At 37.4% G+C, this 12,682-nt stretch overlaps 1 protein-coding gene across 2 annotated transcripts in view; it reads left to right on the forward strand.

The window, feature by feature from the left end:
• Nucleotides 1-12,682, forward strand: part of KCNN2 (potassium calcium-activated channel subfamily N member 2) — an 827,086-nt gene that overhangs the window by 597,906 nt on the left and 216,498 nt on the right. The window lies entirely within an intron of this gene.

Genomic DNA, 12,682 nt, shown 5'->3' on the forward strand with positions numbered 1-12,682 from the left:
GCTATTACTGGGAATTCTGGTTGTGCTTTTGAATAAAAATAATTTTCTTTTTTTCTGATCATAAGTTTTATAATGCTTATGATAAACAACACTATAGAAAGTGGAAAAACACAATACCTTCCCTCAAAGAGTAGCATCCTCTCATTCTCTATCTGCCACCAGTGGTTTAGTGTTAAGAGTTTTGCTATAGCTGCAACTGCATATACAGTTATCTATGTGTGTATATATGTGTGTACATATCATATACACATATATGTATCATATACATATCATATACACATATATGTATGTACATATCATATACACACATATATATGTATGTACATATATACACACATATATATGTATGTACATATCATATACACACATATATGTATGTACATATATACACACATACATATGTATGTACACATCATATACACACATACATATGTATGTACACACACAAACTCACACAATTTGTATAGGTAATTTTGAAAGGGCTAATACTAAATGTTCTATAAACTCCAGCTTTTTTCATTTGATAAATTCTAGAGACCTTTTGTTGTCAATAAGTAAATATTTACTTCATAAAATTTTGTAGATTTTTTCTCTATGGCTTATTCATATATGTTTTTAATTGTATTGCTGATATAAAGGAAAGCTGTTAATGTTGGCTTTTCTGCCTTATACCCAGTTCCCTTACTGAATATTCCAACTAGTTTTTAAAGTTGTATTTAGTTTATTATTTAGATTTTCTAGTTAGGCATCATATCAACTGCAAAAACTTGTCTCATTCTTTCCAACATTTATAGTTGTCATTTGTTCTTTTTTTTAAATTATACTTTAAGTTCTGTGTTACATGTACAGAATGTGCAGTTTCGTTACATAGGTATACACGTGCCATGAGTGTTTGCTGCACCCAAAAACCTGTCACCTACATTAGGCATTTCTCCTAATGATATCTCTCCCCTAGCCCAACACCCGCACAGGCCCTGGTATGTGATGTTCCCCTCCCTGTGTCCATGTATTCTCATTGTTCAACTCCCACTTATGAGTGAGAACACATGGTGTTTGGTTTTCTGATCTTGTGATAGTTTGCTGAGACACATGATTTCCAGCTTCATCCATGTCCCTGCAAAGGACGTGAACTCATCCTTTTTTATGGCTGCATAGTATTCCATGGTGTATATGTGCCACATTTTCTTAATCCAGTTTATCATTGATGGACATTTGGGTTGGTTCCAAGTCTTTGCTATTGTGACTAATGCTGCAATAAACATACGTGTGCATGTGTCTTTATTGTAGAATCTTTGGGTATATGCCCAGTAATGGGATTACTGGGTCAAATGGTAATTCTAGTTCTAAATCCTTGAGGAATTGCTGCACTCTCTACCACAATGGTTGAACTAATTTACACTCCCACCGCGTTCCTATTTTTCCACATCCTCTCCAGCATCTATTGTTTCCTGACTTTTTAATGATTGCCATTCTAACTGGCATGAGATGGTACCTCACTGAGGTTTTGATTTGCATTTCTGTAATGACCAGTGATGATGAGCATTTTTTCATGTCTGTTGGCTACACAGATGTTTTCTTTTGAGAAGTGTCTGTTCATATCCTTTGCCCATTTTTGGATGGGGTTGTTTTTTTCTTGTAAATTTGTTTTAGTTCTTTGTAGATTCTGGATATTAGTCCTTTGTCAGATGGATACATTGCAAAAATTTTCTCCCATTCTGTAGGTTGCCTGTTCACTCTGGTGATAGTTTATTTTGCTATGCAGAAGCTCTTTAGATTAATTAGATCCCATTTGTCAATTTTGGCTTTTGTTGCCATTGCTTTTGGTGTTTTAGACATGAAGTCTTTGCCCATGCCTATGTCCTGAATGGTATTGCCCAGGTTTTCTTCTAGGATTTTAGATCTTACGTTTAAGTCTTTGATCCGTCTTGAGTTAATTTTTGTATAAGGTGTAAGGAAGGGGTCCAGTTTCAGTTTTCTGCATATGGCTAGCCAGTTTTCTCAACACCATTTATTAAATAGGGAATCATTCCCCCATTGCTTGTGTGTGTCAGATTTGTCAAAGATCAGATGGTGGTAGATGTCTGCTATTATTTTGAAAGCCTGCGTTCTGTTCCATTGGTCTATATATCTGTTTTGGTACCAGTACCATGCTGTTTTGGTTACTGTAGCCTTGTAGTATAGTTTGAAGTCAGGTAGCATGATGCCTCCAGCTTTGTTCTTCTTGCCCAGGATTGTGTTGGCTATGTGGACTCTTACTGGCTTCATATGAAGTTTAAAGTAGTTTTTTCCAATTTTGTGAGGAAAGTCAGTGGTAGCTTGATGGGGATAGCATTGAATCCATAAATTACTTTGGGCAGTAAGGCCATTTTCATGATATTGATTTTTCCTATCCATGAGCATGGAATGTTTTTTGATTTGTTTGTGTCCTCCTTTATTTCGTTGGGCAGTGGTTTGTAGTTCTCTTTGAAGAGGTCCTTCACATCCCTTTAAGTTATATTCCTAGGTATTTTATTCTCTTTGTAGCAATTGTGAATGGGAGTTCACTCCTGATTTGGCTCTCTGTTTGTCTGTTATTGGTATATAGGAGTGCTTGTGATTTTTGCACATTGATTTTGTATCCTGAGACTTTGCTGACGTTGCTTATCAGATTAAGGAGATTTTGGGCTGAGACGATGGAGTTTTCTAAATATACTATCATGTCATCTGCAAACAGAGACAATTTGACTTCCTCTCTTCCTGTTTGAATACTGGTTATTGCTTTCTCTTGCCTGATTGCCCTGGCCAGAACTTCCAACACTATGTTGAATAGGAGTGGTGAGAGAGGACATCCGTGTCATATGCTGGTTTTCAAAGGGAATGCTTCCAGTTTTTGCCAATTCAGTGATATTGGCTGTTGGTTTGTCATAAATAGCTCTTGTTATTTTGAGATATGTTCCACTGATACCTAGTTTATTGAGAGTTTTTAGCATGAAAGGCTGTTGAATTTTGTCAAAGGCCTTTTCTCCATCTATTGAGATAATTATGTGGTTTTTGTCGTTAGATCTGCTTATGTGATGGATTACATTGATTAATTTGCATATGTTGAACCAGCCTTGCATCCCAGGGATGAAGCTGACTTGATCGTGGTGGATAAGCTTTTTGATGTGCTGCTGGATCCAGTTTGCCAGTATTTTATTGAGTATTTTTACATCGATGTTCATCAGGGATATTGGCCTAAAATTCTCTTTTTTTGTTGTGTCTCTGCCAGTCTTTGGTGTCAGGATGATGCTAGCCTCATGAAATGAATTAGGGAGGATTCCCTCTTTTTCTATTGATTGGAATAGTTTCAGAAGGAATGGTATCAGTTCCTCTTTGTACCTCTGGTAGAATTAGGCTGTGAATATTTCTGGTCCTGGACTTTTTTTGGTTGGTAGGCTATTAATTATTGCCTCAATTTCAGAACCTGTTATTGGTCTATTCAGAGATTCAACTTCTTCCTGGTTTAGTCTTGGGAGGGTGTAGGTGTCCAGGAATTTCTCCATTTCTTCCAGATTTTCTAGTTTATTTGCATAGAGGTACTTATAATATTCTCTGATGGTAGTTTGTATTTTTGTGGGATCAGTGGTGATATCCCCTGTATTATTTTTTATTGCATTTATTTGAGTCTTCTCTCTTTTCTTCTTTATTAGTCTTCCTAGCGATCTATTTTGTTGATCTTTTCAAAAAAACAGCTCCTGGATTCATTGATTTTTTGAAGGGTTTTTTGTGTCTCTATCTCTTTCAGTTCTGCTCTGATCTCAGTCTTTTCCTGTCTTCTGCTAGCTTTTGAATTTATTTGCTCTTGCTTCTGTAGGTCTTTTAATTGTGAGGTTAGGGTGTCGATTTTTTATCTCTCCTGCTTTCTCTTGTGGGCATTTAGTGCTATAAATTTTCCTCTACATAATGCTTTGAATGTGTCCCAGAGATTCTGGTACATTGTGTCTTTGTTCTCATTGGTTTCAAAGAACATCTTTATTTCTGCCTTCATTTCGTTATGTACCCAGTAGTCATTCAGGATCAGGTTGTTCAGTTTCCATGTAGTTGTGCAGTTTTGAGTGAGTTTCTTAATTCTGAGTTCTAGTTTGATTGCACAGTGGTCTGAGAGACAGTTTATTGTGATTTCTGTTCTTTTACATTTGCTGAGGAGTGTTTTACTTCCAATTATGTGGTCAATTTTAGAATAAGTGTGATGTGGTGCTGAGAAGAATGTATATTCTGTTGATTTAGGGTGGAGAGTTCTGTATATGTCTATTAGGTCTGCTTGGTCCAGAGCTGAGTTCAAGTTTTGGATATCCTTGTTAAGTTTCTGTCCCATTGATCTGTCTAATATTGACAGTGGGGTGTTAAAGTCTCCCATTATTATTGTTTGGGAGTCTGGGTCTCTTTTTAGGTCTCTAAGAATTTGCTTTATGAATCTGGGTGCTCCTGTATTGGGTGCATATATATTTAGGATAGTTAGCTCTTTTTGTTGAATTGATCCCTTTACCATTATGTAATGACCCTCTTTGTCTCTTTCAATCTTTGTTGGTTTAAAGTCTGTTTTATCAGAGACCAGTATTGCAACCCCTGCATTTTTTTTTTTTTTTTTTGCTTTCCATTTGCTTGGTAGATCTTCCTCCATCCCTTTATTTTGAGCCTATGTGTGTCTTGCACATGAGATGGGTCTCCTGAATACAGCACACTGATGGGTCTTAACTCTTTATCCAATTTGCTTGTCAGTGTCTTTTGATTGGGACATTTAGTCCATTTACATTTAAGGTTAATATTGCTATATGTGAATTTGATCCTGTCATTATGGTGCTAGCTGGTTATTTCACTGATTAATTGATGGAAACAGTTTCTTCATAGTGTCGATGGTCTTTACAGTTTGGCGTGTTTTTGCAGTGGCTACCGGTTGTTCCTTTCCATGTTTAGTGCTTCCTTCAGGAGCTCTTGTAGGGCAGGCCTGGTGGTGACAAAATCTCTCAGCATTTTCTTGTCTGTAAAGGATTTTATTTCTCCTTCACTTATGAAGCTTATTTTGGCTGGATATGAAATTCTGGGTTGAAAATTCTTTTCTATGAGATTGTTGAATATTTGCCCCCAATCTCTTCTGGCTTGTAGGGTTTCTGCAGAGAGATCAGCTGTTAGTCTGATGGGCTTTCCTTTGTGGGTAATCCAGCCTTTCTCTCTGGCTGCCCTTAACATTTTTCCCTTCATTTCAACCTTGGTGAATCTGACAATTATGTGTCTTGGGGTTGCTCTTCTTGAGAATTATCTTTGTGGTGTTCTCTGTGTTTCCTGAATTTGGATGTTGGCCTGCCTTGCTAGGTTGGGGAAGTTCTCTTGGATAATATCCTGAAGAGCGTTTTCTAACTTGGGTCCATTCTCCCCGTCACTTTCAGGTACACCAATCAAACATAGATTTGGTCTTTTCACATAGTCCCATATTTCTTGGAGGCTTTGTTCATTTGTTTTCACTGTGTTTTCTCTAATCTTGTCTTCTTGCTTTATTTCATTAATTTGATTTTCAATCACTGATATCCTTTCTTCTGCTTGATCAAATCAGCTACTGAAGCTTGTGCATGCTTCACAAAGTTCTCGTACTGTGGTTTTCAGCTCCATCAGGTAATTTAAGGTCTTCTCTACACTGTTTATTCTAGTTAGCCATTTGTCTAACCTTTTTTCAAGGTTTTTAGCTTCCTTGTGATGGGTTAGAACATGCTCCTTTAGCTTGGAGAAGTTTGTTATTACCGACCTTCTGAAGTCCAATTCTGTCAACGTGTCAAACTCATTCTCCATCCAGTTTTGTTCCCTTGCTGTCGAGGAGTTGTTTTCCTTCGGAGGAGAAAAGGCATTCTGGTTTTTGGAATTTTCAGCCTTTTTGCTCTGGTTTCTTCCCATCTTTGTAGTTTTATCTACCTTAGGTCTTTGGTGTTGGTGACCTATGGATGGGCTTTTGGTGTGGATGTCCTTTTTGTTGATGTTGATGATATTACTTTCTGTTTGTTAGGTTTCCTTCTAACAGACTGTCCCCTCAGCTGCTTGTCTGTTGGAGTTTGCTGCAGGTCCACTCCAGACCCTGTTTTCCTGGGTATCACCAGTGGAGGATGCATAACAGCAAATATTGCTGCCTGATCCTTCCTCTAGGAGCTTCGTCCCAGAGGGACACCTGCCTGTATGAGGTGTTTGTTGGCCCCTACTGGTAGGTGTCTCCCAGTCAGGCTACATGGGGGTCAGGGACCCACTTGAGGAAGCAGTCTGTCCATTATCAGAGATCATATGCCATGCTGGGAGAACCACTGCTCTCTTCAGAGCTGACAGGCAGGGACATTTAAGTCTGGAGAAGCTGTCTGCTGTCTTTTGTTCAGATATGCCCTGCCGCCAGAGGTTGAATCTAGAGAGTCAATAGGCCTTGCTGAGCTGCAGTGGGCTCCACCCAGTTCAAGCTTCCCTGCTGCTTTGTTTACACTGTGAGCATAGAACCACCTACTTAAGCCTCAGCAATGGCAGATGCCCCTTCCCCACCTTGCTCCAGCATCCCAGGTCCATCTCAGACTTCTGCACTAGCAGTGAGCAAGGCTCTGTGGGCATGGGACCTGCCGAGTCAGGCACAGGAGGGAATCTCCTGGTCTGCCGGTTGCAAAGACCATGGGGAAAGTGCAGTATTTGGGCAGGAGTGTACCGCTCCTCCAGGTACAGTCACTCACAGCTTCCTTTGACTAGAAAAGGGAAGTCCTCTGATCCCTTGCGCTTCCCGGGTGAGGCAATGCCCCGCCCTACTTCAGCTCACCCTCTGTGGGCTACACCCACTGTCCAACCAGACTCAATGAGATGAACCAGGTAACTCAGTTGGAAATGCAGAAATCACCGATCTTCTGCATCCATCTCGCTGGGAGCTGCAGATCGGAGCTGTTCCTATTTGGCCTTCTTGGAAGCGACCCCCTGGTTCTCATTTTTTTTGTTTTATTGCATTGGCCCAAACTTTCATTATAACGTGGAATAATTATAAATTATTAATTTTATAATTAGTTTATAATTTTATTAATGACTGTAATAATAATGCCCTTGCCATTTGTTTGCTAATACCTTAGAGTCATCCTTTCTTCTCTTTCTCTTTATAATTCACAGTCTATCAGCAAACCCAATTAGAATTACCTTCAAAATATATGCTGGCTCCAGTTACTTTGCAATGTCTTTATCACTACTCCTTACATCAAGTCACTGTAATTTCTTTTTTTTAAATTATACTTTAAGTTTTAGGGTACATGTGCACAGTGTGCAGGTTTGTTACGTATGTATACATGTGCATTTTGGTGTGTTGCATCTGTTAACTCGTGATTTACATTAGGTATATCTCCTAATGCTATCCCTCCCCGCTCCCCCCACCCCACGACAGGCCCCAGAGTGTGATGTTCCCCACCCTGTTTCCAAGTGTTCTTATTGTTCAGTTCCCACCTATGAGTGAGAACATGTGGTGTTTGGTTTTCTGTCCTTGCGATAGTTTGCTCAGAATGATGGTTTCTAGCTTCATCCATGTCCCTGCAAAGGACATGAACTCATCCTTTTTATGGCTGCATAGTATTTCATGGTATATATGTGCCACATTTTCTTAATCCAGTCTATCATTGATGGACATGTGGGTTGGTTCCAAGTCTTTGCTATTGTGAATAGTGCCGCAATAAACATACGTGCGCCTGTGTCTTTATAGCAGCATGATTTATAATCCTTTGGGTATATACCCAGTAATGGGATGGCTGGGCCAAATGGTATTTCTAGTTCTAGATCCTTGAGGAATTGCCACACTGTCTTCCACAATAGTTGAACTAGTTTACAGTCCCACCAACAGTGTAAAAGTGTTCCTATTTCTCCACATCCTCTCCAGCACCTGTTGTTTCCTGACTTTTTAATGATCGCCATTCTAACTGGTGTAAGATGGTATCTCATTATGGTTTTGATTTGCATTTCTCTGATGGCCAGTGATGCTGAGCATTTTTTCATGTGTCTTTTGGCGGCATAAATGTCTTCTTTTGAGAAGTGTCTGTTCATATCCTTTGCCCACTTTTTGATGGGGGTGTTTGAATTATTCTTGTAAATTTGTTTGAGTTCATTGTAGATTCTGGATATTAGCCCTTTGTCAGATGGGTAGATTGTAAAAATTTTCTCCTATTCTATAGGTTGCCTGTTCACTCTGATGGTAGTTTCTTTTGCTGTGCAGAAGCTCTTTAGTTTAATTAGATCCCATTTGTCAATTTTGGCTTTTGTTGCCATTGCTTTTGGTGTTTTAGTCAAGAAGTCCTTGCCCATGCCTCTGGCCTGAATGGTATTGCCTAGGTTTTCTTCTAGGATTTTTATGGTTTTAGGTCTAATATTTAAGTCTTTAATCCATCTTGAATTAATTTTTGTATAAGGTGTAAGGAAGGGATCCAGTTTCAGCTTTCTACATATGGCTAGCCAGTTTTCCCATCACCATTAATTAAATAGGGAATTCTTTCCCCATTTCTTGTTTTTGTCAGGTTTGTCAAAGATCAGATAGTTGTAGATGTGTGGTATCATTTCTGAGGGCTCTATTCTGTTCCATTAAGTCACCGTAATTTCTTACCTGGCACTGCAGTAGCCTGGTAATTGTCTATCTACATTTACCCTTTCTTCTATACAATCTGTTGCCCCTAAACACTCAGAGTGACCCTTTTAAATGTTAAGTCAGATCTTATTAATTCCATGGTTCAAGCTTTCCAGGGGGTTATAATCACTTTTAAAATAAAATCTAAATTCTGTGAGGTTCTGTATGATCTGACTCTCCAGCCTTGTTTCCTAAAACTCTTGCCTGTCATTGTTCTGTTCTCATTCTTGCCAACTTGACCTTTTTCTTTTTCCTTGAGCACACTAACCTTTCTTTTGCCGTTATATTTGATATTTTCCTCTTTAGAGAATACCCTACACCCATATAGTCCTATGCCTCCTTCCTTATTTCATTCAGGTCAGTGCTCAAATACCTCCTTAGAGAAGTATTTTCTGACCGCCTGTGTACCTCATCCATTGCTCTTTGTCCTTCTACTCAGGTTTTGTCTTCCTAACAAGGAAATATGCTTAACATTATATTGTATAATGCATTTATTTGTTTGCTGTGTGTTTCTGCCATTAAAATGTGAGCTCTTTGAGTGTTTGTATTTTGCAGGTTTCTTTATCCCTGATGAAGATGTCAGCATCTAAAACATGGGATATTCAATATATACTATTTTTAGGATGAATAAATAAATGGCTATAGTACTTGCCAAATGTCCCTCATGGAAAGTTGCACTTAAATTGGCATTTTAAAGACTGACAAATCTGGCAATTATATTAAATTTTGTTGAAGGCCTTTGTGTTTCACATGATTATTTGAGTGTGGCAAACTTTTTTCCAAGACATTTATATTAAGACCTTGTAGAATCTTGTTATGGTTCTATTTAACTGTTGAACCTAGGCTTGGTAGGAACTGCTTCCATTTTCTCCTTTCTCTCTTGTCAATCTCTGTCTCTCTCTCTCTCTCCCCGCCCCTCCATCTCTGTGTGTGTGTGTGTGTGTGTGTGTGTGTGTATGTGTGCATTTGTGTGTATGATATCCTAGTCAGATTTTGCAGCAGAGGCACTTCTAGCTTTAAGATTAAATAATTTTTAAGCATATACTATGACCTGAAGCAGGTAAAATTTTAAAATAAGATAATAAATTATGTCCTTGAAGGCTTGAATCAAATTTAAAATATCTGGATCTGGTGTCTATGGTCAAGGTTGTAATTCTGATAATTTTCTGTGTTTTTTTTCTAGGGTCTATTAATATTTCATATTTCTTTGTAAATACTTAAATATTATTTGGAAAGTCACCCATTACTTTGGATTATCTAGTTAGGGTGCTATAGTTTTTGTATAATTTTCATTCTCATTTTAAAACACTTGTATGTAAATGCTTTTGTCATGCCATTCTCATGACTAATATTTATGTATTTGTGTCTTCTTGTATATATCCATATTTTGGCCCTTTGGCAGACATACCAGAGTTTTAGTACTGTATCAGTCTCTATCACTAGGTTTCATTTTTTATTTATTAATTCAACTATTTATTTCTTTTGGGGATAGATTTGTTTCTAATTTCTTTCTTTCTCGTTTCACATAATCTAATCATTCCTTTGTATGGGGAATTCATTTTTACTTTGGTTGAATTATAGCAAAAAACAAAGGAATCTAGGCATCTATGTTTTAGAATGTGTTGAAATTTCCATGTGATGGAACATGACCTATTTTGTAAATATTGATTTTATAAATGTTGCAGAGAACTTAAAGATCACATTTTATTTCTATTTATAATCAAGCTAGACATTATGAATGTCTTTTTAAGTTTTTGCTATTACTTTAAATTAGTAATACATCATATTTATTGTCTTTTATTTCTAACAATTTTTTACTTATACATTTTTATGCAATGTGAACTAAAATGTAAAGATTTATGGCTGTTGCATCAACTTCGTGAGATTTATGTGCATCTGTGATCATGATTGAGGCTGGCCTACATTTGTGTCCTTTTTATACTGCTTTTGTTGGTTTTTGGTAACAAGGTTATGTTGGTATCATAAAATAAGGAAAGATCAGAGAGAGCTCTGTCTTCTTTTTCCTGTTCTCTAGAAGGCTTTGTGTAACATTGGATTTTTAAAAATATCTTTGATAGAACCTTCTGGAGAAGCTGTGTGAAGTCATAGTTTTCTTTGTGGGAAAGGTTTTATTGCATTCAATTAATGAATTCAATTCCATTTCTAACTGTACTTTCTTAAATAAGTGTTTATACTTGCTCTGGCTTCCAAAATCACTGTCGAGTTATCAGTTATAGTCTGTGCTACTCCTATGAATTTAATCTGCTCCTCTGCTGCATTTAAGATTTTGTTATTGTCTTTTCTTTTCTGCAGCTCCACTATCATGTGAATTTGTTTTTATTCATTCTGCAAGTGCTTTTTTAGAACTGTTGAATAGGTACTGGTTTCTTTCATCAATCTGAGTTCAAATATCAGTTCTCTTAAACATTGCTTCTGCCTCATTTTTCTTTCCTTTCCTTTCCTTCTGAAACTCAAATTTAATGTACATTGGGCTGTGTCTTTTGATGTCTGTTATCCTCTCCCATGTGTGTCCCATATTTTTGTTTCATCATGCTTCATTCCACATGGGTTCTTCTGATAAATCATCTAGTTTATTAATTTTCTCTTGACTGGTGTTAAACCCATCTATTGAGTTTTAAATTTTTATTATTCTATTTTTCAGTTCTATTATTTCTAGTTCATTAGTTTTTGAATCTTCAGTATCACATTTTACTTTTTCCGCATTTGCTATAATCTTAAATTCAGCTTATATATCATTGGTTGTAATAACTATAACTGCAGTAGTTTCTACATTTGATGGTTTGCAAATATAGATTTTCTGTATTTCTGTTTCTATTGACAACTGTTGGTACTGATTTTGACTGTTGTCATCTTTGTATGTCTCTTATTGTCCTTATAGTCTTCCGTTGTTGCCTAAACATTTTGAGAAATTATTTGTAGGAAATAATTTGGGACTTGGAATATACCTTCTTCCAGATATTTGGAAGAAGCTTGAATGACAGGTTAGATCATTTGAAAAAGAAATTTTATTTTTTGTATTCCAGGTACCTAGGAGTGAAAGCAGTCTCAAATTAAGGCTTGAGGACTTTCTGAGCTACCTAGATGCTCTGCCAAAATACCTCAGTTTAAGAGTACAACTCCTGAGTGTCCCTACCACATTAGAGTATACATTACCTTAGGTTTTTACCTTTGTCACGCATTACATTCTGACTTGTCCTTCCAGCTCCTGAAATTTACCCAAGAGGTCAGCTTGCCTTCAAGCCATTTCCACAAGAATAGGCACTTTGGCCAGAGTAAGAATGACATCCAGGAAGAGGGGATATTCTTCAGGTTCTCTGTTTCTGGTGACTTCAGGACCTTGAACCTCACACCTTTTCACTTTAAAGAACTCCACCCGTTTCAGGTGCTTTTTCTACAAAGGCAATTATTCCCTGAACAGGAGGGCTCTAGTTCATCTCTTTTTGTTCTATTCTGTTAGCAAGAAATTCCCTAATATCTTAGGTCTTGGATGTTAAGTAAGATCTTTTCTGACTTTTAATCGAGTTTTTAGTCATCTTCAGCAAAAGGGTTAGTGCAAATCACCTAGTATGCCATTATCAGAGTGAAAGCCTGTGTGTATGAATATGCATGTTTGTGTGAATAATAATTGGATTTTTAAAAAATTTCTGTTTTAGTAGGAGCTATTTCTTTGGTTATGCAACTTGCTATTCTCTTTCTAAATTGTGAGTTTTCATCTTATGTCTGTAATTTTTCATTGGCTACTTACATAACAAACTAATCCAGATAGTTGAGTACAGGTAAAAGATCATCTCCATTTTTTCTTTTCTTTTTTTTTTTTTTTTGAGATGGAGTCTTGCTCTGTTGCCAGGCTGGAGTGCAGTGGCACAATCTTGGCTCACTGCAATCTTTGACTCCGTGGTTCAAGTGATTCTCCTGCCTCAGCCTCCCCAGTAGCTGGAATTAAAGGAATGTGCCACCATACCCAGCTAATTTTTGTTCTTTTTTAGTAGAGACGGGGTTTCACCATGTTGGCCAGGATGGTCTTGATCTCCTGACCTGGTG

This window comes from Pan paniscus, chromosome 4 (assembly GCF_029289425.2).
Source record: "Pan paniscus chromosome 4, NHGRI_mPanPan1-v2.0_pri, whole genome shotgun sequence".
NCBI classification, from domain to species: domain Eukaryota; kingdom Metazoa; phylum Chordata; class Mammalia; order Primates; family Hominidae; genus Pan; species Pan paniscus.